The sequence below is a fragment of the Acomys russatus genome, chromosome 1 (genome assembly GCF_903995435.1).
Source record: "Acomys russatus chromosome 1, mAcoRus1.1, whole genome shotgun sequence".
In the NCBI taxonomy this organism is placed as follows: Eukaryota; Metazoa; Chordata; class Mammalia; order Rodentia; family Muridae; genus Acomys; species Acomys russatus.
Genome location: NC_067137.1, coordinates 107,333,681 through 107,346,464, shown reverse-complemented (window position 1 = coordinate 107,346,464; position 12,784 = coordinate 107,333,681).

Here is a 12,784-nt window from a genome sequence, read left to right as displayed (position 1 = left end):
ATGTATAGCTTAAACACCTGCCTGAATCTGAGTTCAAATCTAACCTCAAGTATCAATATGGGATTGTTATAAATTGTCAACTCTTGACATTTTCATTTTCTTCCAGGAAAAAAAAAAAGATGATTTTCTAGAAGATGTACTATCATTACACTTGGTGAGGGGGAGAGACAAGATCTAGGACCCATCCAGCATGACCTTACTGTAATTCTAGAGGGTTTTTGTTTTGTTTTTGTTTTCTGGGACAGAGTTTCTCTTTGTAACCTTGGCTGTCCTGGAACTCACTCCGTAGACCTGGCTGGCCTCAAACTCACAGAGCTCGGCCCACTTCTGCCTCTTCCTCTGCCTCTGCTGGTGTTAAAGGTGAGCACCACCATTGCCCAGCTAGTTTCATTCTAAAATCATTGCTCTTCTGGCTTTGGCTCTGTGCTTTTTTCTCCCACACCATCAGTGTACTTTACCAGGGTAAATCCTCCTTCTGCCCTTCCTCTGAACTGCTTCTTTGGAGGACACTTAACTATCTGTTGTTAGCGATCAGCCAGCTGCAGGTAGCAAGAAGAGTGGCAAGTGGTGCCCTCTAGTGTTAGAGTTGGTGTGCAGGCCTGGGACCTTGGGGCTCAGTCCTGCCAGAGTTTCTTGGGCCTACAGCTTAGGGTTGCAGCTCTTAGTCACAGCTGGGGTTGCAGCTTCCTCCTGGTCCTGCTGGCAGGCAGTGTTACAGCTCTCAGCCAGGTGCCTGGCACCCTTGGCCCTGGAGACCTGACAGTTGTCTTTAAATTATTCTTGTGATCAGGGCCAGCAGGCTCTTTCCTCTGGCACGTGATTGCGTTTCACTCCTTGGCTCTCTACTTCTTGCTGTTCCTCTCTGCTTTCTTACCTTACCCCAGCCTCTCTTGAACAGAAGCTCTTTCTCCTGTCTGCTCCTGCCTCTGTTTTGGCTCACACAACTGAAAGTGGGTGAGAAAAGAGCACTTGAGAGAAGCCCCTTGTTAGCCTGCTGTTGTCACCCTAGCAGAAGCAGAGAGCTGGAGAGTGTCTCCCCAGGCCTGTGCGCTCTGCTGATATAGCTCAAAATGCCATGTTTGGATTAATCACAGCTATTTGTTTCAACCAAGCCCAGCCATATGTTGGGGCTAATCACAGCTTTGCCCCTTAGCACCAATTACAGCTGTCCCTCTGCTAGCCCACAAGGAGAAGTGCTTGTCCTCTGGCCTAGGGAAGAATTAATTGCAGGTTCCTTTGAAGCTCCTCAAGGCTTGGGATTGCACAATATCAGGTACCAAATATTTCAAACAGCCTTTGTTGGAGCCCAGCATTCAGGAGCTGGGCCGAGCAACTGCAGTCTTTCTTTGCGTAGATGTTTCAAGGTGTCGGACTGCTCCAGACTGTCAGCATGGCTGTAGGCTAGCCGGCCGCTCCTTCCTTCAAGGCATCCAGAGCAGCAAGGGCGAGTGTTCAATAGCTGCTAATAGGTGTGCAAATCGTTCAACGGCTAAGATCTCTTCTGGTTGGTAGAGAAATGAGCATCAGAGGGGTGCTTACAAATGCAGACTGAAGGAACATGCCACTCGCTCACAGTGATTGTAACAGATTTAAGAGTTCTTTAGGGCACTCGGCACTCGAGTAGAGCCAAGCAGGTCAATCTATCACTTATCCCATGTTATCATCGCTATGCTGATAATGACAGACTCATCCATCCTCTCTGTGTTCTCACCCAAAGCCTACTCCCAAATTCTAAGTAACATGCCCATTTTATTTTCTTCTAAGTTCAGCATTTTGTTTTTTCTTTGTTCTTTTCTTTTTTCTTTCTTTCTTTGTTGTTGTTGTTGTTGTTGTTTCTGTTTTTCGAGACAGGGTTTCTCTGTGTAGCCTTGGCTGTCCTGGAATCACTCTGTAGACCAGGCTGGCCTAGAACTCACAGCAATCGGCCTGCCTCTGCCTCCCGAGTGCTGGGATTAAAGGCATGCGCCACCACCACCCTGGCCTAAATTCAACATTTTCAATGCAAAGTCATCTTTACTGTCTCCAGTTCAAATGTATTTCCATTCTTTAATTTTCCCTGTTCCTGGTCACAAAAATATGGAAGACTCCTTTTTCAAAGTAGTCATCTAAAGAAGTTTTCCTTCTCCCACATTCCTCAAGTCTCTGAATGTTTTTGGAGTTTGTTTTGTTTTTTATTTTGGTATTAGCTTTGTTTGGTCTCAGACTCCTGATCCTCCTGCATCAGCCTCCCTGGTGCTGGGATTACAGGCATGCGCCAACTACGCCCAGCTCCTAAAGAACCAGTTTCCACTAGTCAGCTCTTGGTGTGTAGTAAGTGACCACAGGTTTAGCAGTTTAGAACATACATGTTTTGTTTTGTTTCTCACACTTCCCATCAATTAGCTGCGTGAGCACAGGCTCCTTGGGTTTTAAGCTCAGAGTCTCAGCAGGCTCCATTTTCTTTTTTTCCCCAATTATGGTCTAGAAGCCATGTTCTGGTCTTAGAAGATGGCCCACTGCCGGGCAGTGGTGGCGCACGCCTTTAATCCCAGCACTCGGGAGGCAGAGGCAGGTGGAGCACTGTGAGTTCAAGGCCAGCCTGGTCTACAAAGTGAGTTCAGGATGGCCAAAGCTACACAGGGAATCCCTGTCTTAAGAAACAAGAAGAAGAAGAAGAAGAAGAAGAAGAAGAAGAAGAAGAAGAAGAAGAAGAAGAAGAAGAAGAAGAAGAAGAAGAAGAAGAAGAAGACGGCCCACAGTTCTATGACAAAAGCCTCACCAATAAGTCTGCTCTCTTAGCAAAGATAAAGGTGTGCCCCTCCCCCCTTCCCCCAGGACACCTTGGTTCCTCTATCAAGGACTTTCATCTCATTCAGTTGGGCTCACCTGGGGCCTGATCCCTAAGCCAAGTGAGTAAGGGTGTTTATGTCTCCGAAGTCCCTTATCTTCATCATGCCCATTAGTTAAAGCAATCCACAGTCACAGGGCTACCCGGGGACTGGCTGCCACAGGTCCCTTGGCCTGGGGCAAGTCTTTTGAATTCTTTTGGCATCTATACGGAAACTAATGCTTTGGCACACAGCTTCTACCATGATTATCAAGTTACATGTGTATTTGCCCTCCATAGCAAAATGATAAACTGGGCACCGCAAGTCTTTCATATTTCTATAGAAGTTCATTCTAGATGGTAGGCACATAATAAACCATTATCAAATATCTGTAGGTTAAAAGAAATCGAAGGCTTGGTTTATGAAAGCCTTTCCTCAGGGTAAATGCAGCAACCATGAGGCATGCATGGGAGACGGAGGAGCAGAGGAACCGAGAACAGGGACCCTGCAGCGACGATTGTCTGGGTGTGAGTGCAGCTCTGCCCCTCGCTCTTTCTCGTTGAGACCTTAGGCAAGGAGCTTCTTTTCTTTGTGCCTCGGTTTCCTCATCTGTAGCACGGTTATGATGCTGTTCTCCCCTTCAAATAATTCTTATGAGGTTGAGGTAAGTTAATATTTGCAAAGCATTTTGAGCTGCACCGGGCTCACAGCGGCGTTATGTTTGTTGATTAAAAATTCAATGCCTGCACTGAGCCAGACACTGCTGTGGGAGCCAGAGGACGCGGATGAGCAGGACCACGTCTCTGTGGGGAACCCCACACAGTTCAAAAGCCAGGTAAGGTTTTGTTTGTTTCCTATTCTTTTATTTACCGTTCCATAGGCAAGGACAGGACCACGCTTTTGTCATTATTGTACCTTAAGCAGATTGACATTCGACAACTTAGTTACTATTGGAAAAATCTTGTGTAAAAGGAGCCAAGAGTGTTTTCATTAAAAGGCATTCGGAGGCCTGGAGAGATGGCTGTCAGTGAAGTGTTTGCCATACACAAGGACTGGATTACCCACAGCTCAGCACCCATGCATGGCATGTTAATCCGTGCCTGTACTCCTAGGGGGCAAGGATGGGGTGGGGGTGGGGGGTGGACGCTGGAGACAGGAGGATACATAAGGCTGGTTGGTCAGCTAGGCTAGGTGGAGTGAGCTCTAGGTGGAGTGAGAGGCCCTGCCTCAGAAATAAGATGGAGAGCAGGGGCTGGAGAGATGGCTCAGAGGTTAAGAGCACCGTGTGCTCTTCCAGAGGTCCTGAGTTCAATTCCCAGCAACCACATGGTGGCTGTAAACCACCTATAATGTGATCTGATGGCCTCTTCTGGCATGCAGGTGTACACATATACATAGTAATAAATAAATAATTAAAAATAATATGGAGAGCAATTGAAGAAGACATCAATAACACACACACACACACACACACACACACACACACACACACACGTTCAAAACCAGACACTGTGGAACATATCTGTACACCAACACTTGGGAAGCTGGGGCAGGAGCATCAAAAGTTTAAGGCCAGCCTGGCTACATAGCAAGAGCCTTTCTTTTTCTTTTTCTTTTTAAAATTCATAACAAGGAATTTGTTTAAAGGTATTGAAGGCAGGGTTCTCTTTTAAGACAGCCAGCTCACCATTGTGGAAAAGAGAATCGCAGGCTATTTGAGAACTCAGACACATTCAGGTTTCAGCTGGGGAGGAGTCTGAGTCATAGATAGAGGCGCTCTCACTCAGCCAATGGCACATAGGGGCTGGAGCCTGTGGGTGGTGCGTCCCTGTAAGATACAGTGTCACAATCCACATCCTTGAAGGGCTGGAAGTATTAGTCTTGCAAAAAGAATAAACTGGCCTGTGACAAGTGGCATATTTTTCTTCTAAGGGATAGTCTGAGAGCCAGATCACAGTGAACTACAGTGCCAGCTAAGAAGGCTGTTGGCGCCCTTCCAAATAGAGGAGAGAACTGAAAAAGAACATTTGTCATGAAGTCGGCAGAGCCCGAGTGCCAACTCCGGCTCCACAGAGGCCTGAGTCCTCTAACAATGGTGCCCCCTGTGTCTCCAGCTTCCCCACAGGGCTGCATTTCAGTTGGATTTTATGCTATGTGTGTGTGTGTGCGCGCGCGCACACACACACACACATGCATGCGCATGCACCTGCGCCCATGCTTTACCAGTCTGTGTGGAAGTGTGGAAGGAGGGAGTCAAAGCCTGAAAGGCTTTTCTTTTCTTTGAGTATTTTGTATTTGTCTTTCCAGACTCAAACAGAGGATTCTCACAATGATTAACCAGGCATTTATCAATCCATTTGGGTTATATCCTTGTGTAAATTTCCTCACTGACCTAACGTCATTCCTTACCTATTGTTCACAGGATGAGGCCCTGGAAGGGCCGGGGCACGCATTTTATTCATCTTTCTGCACATTGCACCTGGCTTATAACACATGTGGAATGAATAAATGCTTTCTTCAGTACCCAACATCAAATGGCATGTCTACCTTTGAATCAGAACTTCTTTCTTTTTTTCTTTTTTTTTTTTTTTGCTTGTTTGGTTTGGTTTTTGTTTTATGAGACAGGGTTTCTCTGTGTAGCCTTAGCTGTCTTGGACTCACTTTGTAGACCAGGTGTGTGCCACCAATCTGGGTTGGATCAGAATTTCCAGATGCTGGGGCCTGGGGGATAAAAGCACTTGCTTCCCATGATGCAAGTCTGGATACCCGAGTTCAATCTCTAGACCCTGTTGTTTAAAAAGCAACCGTAAGAGCTGGGCAGTGGTGGTGGCACATGCCTTGAATCTCAGCACTCAGGAGGCAGAGGCAGGTGGATCACTGTGAGTTCAAGGCTGGCCTGGTCTATAAAGTTAGTCCAGGATAGCCAAGGCTACACAGAGAAACCCTGTCTCGAAAGAAAAAAAAGGCATCCCTAAGAACTGGGAATTACTATCCCACCAGCTGCTCTTGCTAGGAGGCTGACACCATTGCTGCTGACATCATTCCCTCCAGGTCCAGGAGAACTAATCCTCAAAAATTCATCATTCCTGAGCTCTCAGAGGTCGGGGACCTAGTGCATAGGTGAAGATTCCAGGAGCAAAGGCTATTTCACCTGTTGGGTCTCCTGGAGCTATGGTTACAGACAGTCGTGAGCCACCATGTGGGTGCTGGGAATTGAGCCAGGGTCCTCTGCAAGAGCAAAAAGTGCTCTTAAAAACCATGGCGCCATCTCTCCAGCCCTGACGTCTCACTTTGGTTGGTGCTAATCTTCACCCTCCCTCCTAGACAGCATTGCCTTTGTAGGATGACGCAACCCCTTCAATCTGGATTCTTCTAGTGAGTGGTAATTTATAGCGTATGAAGGACAGTCACCAGAACACCAAATCAGATTAGCTGAACTCTGAAGAAAATACTGAGGATCTGGAGGGCTGCCTGTGGTGAAGAGCACACATCGCGCCTGCAGAGGACCCTGCATTGTGTTCCCAGCACCCATACTGGGCCTACAACCCCAGCGCTAGGGCATCAGTGTCTTTTTCCAGCCTCCAAAGACAAATTGCACTCAAGCATCCACACATGCCCACATGCAAACAAGCATATACATATGTATAAAAATAATTCTTGCCAGCCTGGTCTACAAAGTTAGTCCAGGACAGCCAAGGCTACACAGAGAAACCCTGACTCAAAAAAAACAAAAAACAAGACCAAACAAACAAACAAAAAAAAAAAATTGAAAAAAAGCTAGTTAGTCAGTGGATCACCCAAACCACAGTTTTCTTCTTGCTTGTCGTTTTGTCTTTCATCATTGTGTGTCAGAGATTGCTGTCTACCAGGTTTAAAAAAAAAAAAAAGATTTATTTTTAATTGTACGTATGTGGGAGGAGTGAGTATGTGCACCCAAGTGAGGGTACAGGCAGATGCTAGAGGTGTTGGGTCCACTGTGGAGCTGAGGTTAAGGTGCTTGTGAGCCACCTAACATGGGAGCTAGGAACTGAAGACAAGTCCTCTGAAAGAACAGTACTTCCCCTGCCCTGTTGAGACATTTATCCAGCATTCTTTCTAAATTGTATGTATGTATGTATGTATGTATGTTCTGAGACAGGGTTTCTCTTTGTAGCCTTGGTTGTCTCGGAACTCACTCTGTAGACCAGGCTAACCTCAAGCTCAGAGATCCACGTGCCACTGCTGGGATTAAAGGCGTGCACCACTGCCGCCCTGCATACTCTTTTTAGATTGTAGATGTGTATTTTAATAGGAATTTATCTTCAATTGTAGAAGTGTGTACCACTTTCTGGGTAACAAGATGTAGACATGTGTGTATGTGTGCATATGAGCCTGTATCTCTGTAAGGATACATAAAAATCAAGTTACTACCTCCAGAAAAGCTGGGTGTCCAGCAGGCAGTGTGGGAAGACTTCCACTTAACAATCTTCCTGTATGTGTTGGAGTTAGATCGTAAACTTACCTCATGCCTAAGACTTTGTCCTCTTGCCTTGCCATGGGATGTTTCTGCCAAATTTAATGACTGAGGGAAAACGGAGTTTAATTAAAGTGCGTGGTTGGTAAATGACATCTGTAGACTGGGAAGAAGTTCAGCTCGGTTGTCTAAAGCACCACTTGCGTTTTATGATCATCTTCTATTTTTAAAATTCTTTCATTTTCTTCCCGATTCAATTAACACGTTTTTATTTAGTGCCTACTGTCTGCCCAGTACTGCCCTCGGAATTCCAGGAGATATAAATGAAGCAAGGCTCCACGAAACAGTTTCTAATATCCATGCCAAGCGTGGCAGCCACAAGGGGGGCTAGAGCTTTGTCTTGGGAGTAGAGTCCTGGACTGAGTTGGGGAGAATTGGGGAGGGGGCTCACACAAATGGGAATGGGCCCTGGAGGCCCTGCCCAGATCCTCTCCACGGGGGGGGGGGGGGCGGAGGGCACGCTGGAGAGAAGAGAGCCAATAAAGGCCACCAGGGAGCTGGTCCAGAGGTCTGGTAGCTGAACTTCACCTCGGTCAATGAGCTGATGGCAGCGAGAACACAGTATAATAACACGCACTAGTAGCTGGGCCCTAGAATTGAGTGGAAATGTTCACATATGTTTTACTCAAGTTTACTGGCTAGTGACCCTCACTCCCAGCTTCCAGGAGAGGAAAGCAAGCACAGAGGCTGAGGGCTGGAGCTGGGATTTGAATCCAAACAATTTGACCCTGGAGCCTCCATCCTAACTGGGTCCATTCTGCGCTGACTACGCATACAGCTTTCACTATGGGACCTGGTTCCAAGGAGGTCTCAACTGTGGTGTGTGTGTGTGTGTGTGTGTGTGTGTGTGTGTGTGTGTGTGTGTGTGTGTGTGTGTGTGTGTTAGCGCCTCATCGCTACCCCTTGGTTTGTCAGTCCTTCTCAGTGGTTCCCCAGGGTTAAGCTCAGCTATCAGACCTTTGGGGGTGATCTAGAATAGCTTCCCTGGTCACCCTTATTTCTAGAACTCTAATCTCCAGCATGACCTCGGCTCTCTATCTAGTGGACTCTGGAAGCAGCACCTCCAGCCCGTTTCCCATTTGTGTCAACCATCCACTGCTTTCTCTCCAAGTCTCGGTTCAGGGTTCCTACAGAGGAGCGGTGTGTAGTTGACCAGAGGTGCAGGCACCAAAGGGGAAGGGTAGTGTAGAACGTCTTGAACTGCCTTGAGCATTGTACAAGCGTATACACCAGCAACCCCAGTTACTTTACAGACCAGCGCAACAACCCAACGGAACCCTTTCTACCTGGACTCAAAATAACGCCCCCCCCCCCACTTTTCTCTTTATTTTTTTCAAAGCTCTGCTTTATTTGGAAACTTAAAATAACTGGTCACACGGTTAAAAACAGCAGCGGCGCGCCCCCTCCCCGGCGGCCGGGCGCAGCTGTCCGGCCTCCCCCGCGCCTCGCCGCCCGCATTCCAACTCTCTGAGGTCACGCGCCGCCGCCTCCCCGGATCCGCGCGCCCGGCCCAGGGGGAGGGACGCGGGCCCCGCAGCTTCGGCCGCAGCCCCCGAGCTCCCCCAGCGAGTCCCGCCGCCGTCGGGCTGGTGCGGGCAAGGTGTGCGGTCGGCGCGCGGGCCCGGAGCGCGGACCGGCGAGCGGCTGCGGCAACCGCGCGGAGCCCGGGGAGGCGGGACGCAGGGCGGGCGCGCGGCCCCGACCCCGGCGGGAGCGGGGAGCAGGTGAGGCGCGGGGGACTTGGGCAGGGGCGTTAACAAAGAGCCTGGTGTTCGCTTCCCCAGGCTAGCTCTGATCTCCTAGAGTCATCTCTAAAAAGAGTCTGGAACTTCTATTCCGGACTCCTCCGCGGATGGCTGCGGCTTAATTCCGGATCAGGGTTTCAAATTTTAGGCATATTCGTGCCTCTCGGAATATGAGGAGTGTGAAAGTTGCCCGATAACTTTGGCGACAAGGGACATAAAGGAAGGAGTGTTTGGCAACTCCTTGTTTCGGTTTTGGAATGAAGTGTCTTTACTCTTGGAGGAAGTATTGGGTCTGCAAATTCCGACTTGTGATTTCTGCAAACCCCGATTAGATTGGCGGCTCCGAGCATGCTTGTCTTATCCCCAGCCCCCCGCCGGCCGCCGAGTAAGCCTTATGATAATAGAGAATGCTAGAAAACACGTTCTGAATCTTTACGAGTTCCAGATGACAACTGCAGTATGTCTAATAGTTACAGATTTGTTTCCTTTTTATATCTTTTTTAGTTTTGGACAAGACAACATTTTCACACTGAAAAATAGTTGTTTTGTTTGTAGGCCATTTAATTATAGATTATCAGTGCACAAATGTTCTGTGAGAGACATAGGATTGATTTAAGGCACTAAGATAAAGACGTTCTAAAAATGCCAGATACTCCCATTTTAGTAATGATTTAATGTTAAAGAAATAGTGGCAAAGGTCCACAGAGATGTGATGAGCAGCTTGGGGTGGGGTGTCCTATAAGATTCAGATTTAAGGTGGAGTTGAGAAACCTTTGGAAGGGGATTTGGACAAGAAAAATGAAAACGAACTCACCAACAGTGTTTGTAAACGCGTGAAGCAGAATTTAATGTGCATCTTTACTTAGTCCATAATGGAATGATTTTATAGAGAAATTATCCTTTTTTTTTTTCTTTTAAAGGCTATTTATAGTCTATTTTATTTAGTAGTTGACATCTAAATCAGCCCTCCTCAGAGTACCTTAAATTTCACTTCTTGGCTGTAATATTCAAGCATAACTTATGACATCATTAAGATATATTGATCAATCAACTTTTAAGTTATTAATCAGGACTTTTGCTATGGTGGCTTTTATATAAATAATCAAGAAACCAGACAGTCTTAGGAGGAAATGCACAGAAATATAACAATCAAATTATAACAGCTGCCAAAAGAAAAAAGAGAAAACGTTGGCTTTTCCTTACTCTCGATGCTGTAAAACATGCCAAAATCTCAGGAACAACTGGAAATTTGAGTTTGCCTAAGCAGAACCTAGTTAACAGCTAAGTTATACAGTGCAGTATACTATGTTGAAGGCAGGTTTCCATCTTTGGTTGGTTTTGCTGTTGTTGTTTTTTGAGACAGGGTTTCTCTGTGCAGCCCTGGCTGTCCTGAACTTGATTTGTAGACCAGGCTGGCCTCTGCCTCCTGAGTGCTGGGATTAAAAGCATGTACCACCACGCAGGGCCCCATAGTTCCATCTTTTTTTTTTTTTTAATATTTTTATTTACTTAATTTTTTAATTTATGTGTGTTGGTGTGAGGGTGACAGATCTTGGAGTTACAGACAGTTGTGAGCTGCCGTGTGGGTGCTGGGAATTGAACCCGGGTCCTTTGGAAGAGCAGGCAGTGCTCTTAACCACTGAGCCATCTCTATAGTGAAGAAATGAACACATTTGACAGTGCCTAAGCCAGTCGACTTCCCTTTGGACGGATGAAACGTGTCTTTTTACACACATTCGTGTTTCTGTTGCCACAATTTCCAAGACTGAAATCTACCACTTTGTCTCATGAGCCAAGACTTTGCATACTACACATTTTGTCGTTCTTGTTATTTCAGTTCTACTAGTGTGTATCTTCTGGTTAAAAACTTGCTTACATTTTTAATGTGTTCTCATTTTTGCTTCATCTGTTTATATACTGGAAACAGCAACGGACATTGAAAAATAGTACTCCCCACTCCCAGTTCCTTCAATAGAGTAGTGCTTTTCCCCAAGGAAGGCATACAGCAAATATTAACATACTGCTGTTATGTTACACTTTTCTAAAACTTGTTTTGTCTTTCTGGAAAGGGAGTGGGAGGAGATCACCTCACTAGAGCCGCTCCAAAGAGTAAAACATAAACAAAAGTTTTAGAAACCTTGACCATGTCCCTGTTGGTGATACAGTGATAATTATAAATGCCTGCAGTCTCCTTAAGGACAGGGACGGCTTAGGATTCGTCTTAGATTTCCTCAGGATGCTCATTACTCTGCCTTGTGCTCAGAGAGGCAGAATACATTTGTGGAATGGAATCACAAGACGTTTTAAGTGTAGAGTCATAGCTAAACCTCATTTTCTAGCTCAGCCATTCCACAGGCCTGGGTGCTCATGACCCCTGGGGTTGAGTCTCAGACTGGGTGAGCAGGATAGAAAAGGAATACTGAGGATGATGGGGAAAGTCAGGGGGCTACTCAGTTAGGTCCGTATTAGAGTGGAACAGAGAAAGCTGCTTCTGTTGAGCCCTGGGTTCTGTTTGCCTGTTGAGGGTTAGGGACAGATTGTCCCATCTCGCGGTTTCGGTCAGACCCAGTCTGACTAAAAGATTTATCCCGGGAAGAAAGGCGGGGAGGTGAAGAGTGACAGAGTGCGGGGCGTGGGGGTGGGGATTGGAAATAGCTGAGATTGTTGTCAAATTGTTGAGGAGAAAATAACTCTAGTTGACATAAAAATCCCGAGTTGTCGCTCGCCCCCACTTTATGTCACCGCAGAAGTTACTATCAACAAGCATGGGTTTAAAAAGTAGCGTGTTTGGGGGTGCTGTAACGTGGTTACGGCCTCAAGCTACGCACCCAATCTCTTTCCCCATGAGGGACTAACGTCGGCTCCTTTAAGTCCTCCCTCCTCCGATCGCTGGGGGTCGGTCCTTTCGGATTACGTCCGCCCGGAAACACGGCCGCAGGCGGAGGGTTCCGGGGCTTCGGACATTCCCGGTTGGCCAGGCAACGCCGCGTGCTTTTCTCCCTGGAGGGGACTCCGAGGATCCGGAGCTGCGGCCCCGGCTGTCCCTGGCTTCGTGGGCTTTCTCAGCTTTGCCTGCCCTCTTTAACTAGGACGGTGTTTAAGGCCTTGCCCTTTTCTGTAGGTGAGAGCCCACAGTCTCCTTAGATGTCCCTACCCGGGAGAGGAGTCCAGAGCACGCTTTTCAGAACTGCTATGGTTCGAGAATGAGCATCAGTAGGGTGCTAATAACTCGTTTATACACATTTGTGGTGGTGTTAATAATGAACCAGAAGGGGTTTTAGACGTGCTTGTTAAGCACTTCATCTCCTTTGAGCCTCACAGTTGCCATATGTCAGGTAGAGGAGATTAGTCTCCCCATTTGGAATTCAGGGTTAATTCGTCCGGAGGACTGGTCCTCCTGTGCACTTAACAAACACAGTAGGGAACTGAAGCCACCTCACTATTGGGAAACTCAAAAGAGTTACCTATGAGAAATAACTAACCCTTCCTCCAAACTAGCAAGATTACCAGTAATGCTTTGTAGTTATAGACGTGCTGGGCATTATCTCATTTAATCCTGACAGTCAGGGCTGCTATCGCTAGTGGAAAACAGAATGAGGGGTTGGGTCTGACTCTGGGCCCCACCCTCAGCCCTCGAGATTAAACTTTACTGCCACCTCCCTGCTCATGTTAGAACCTTTTTACTCCAGCAGAGAGGCGAGACTTATTCTTTATACGCA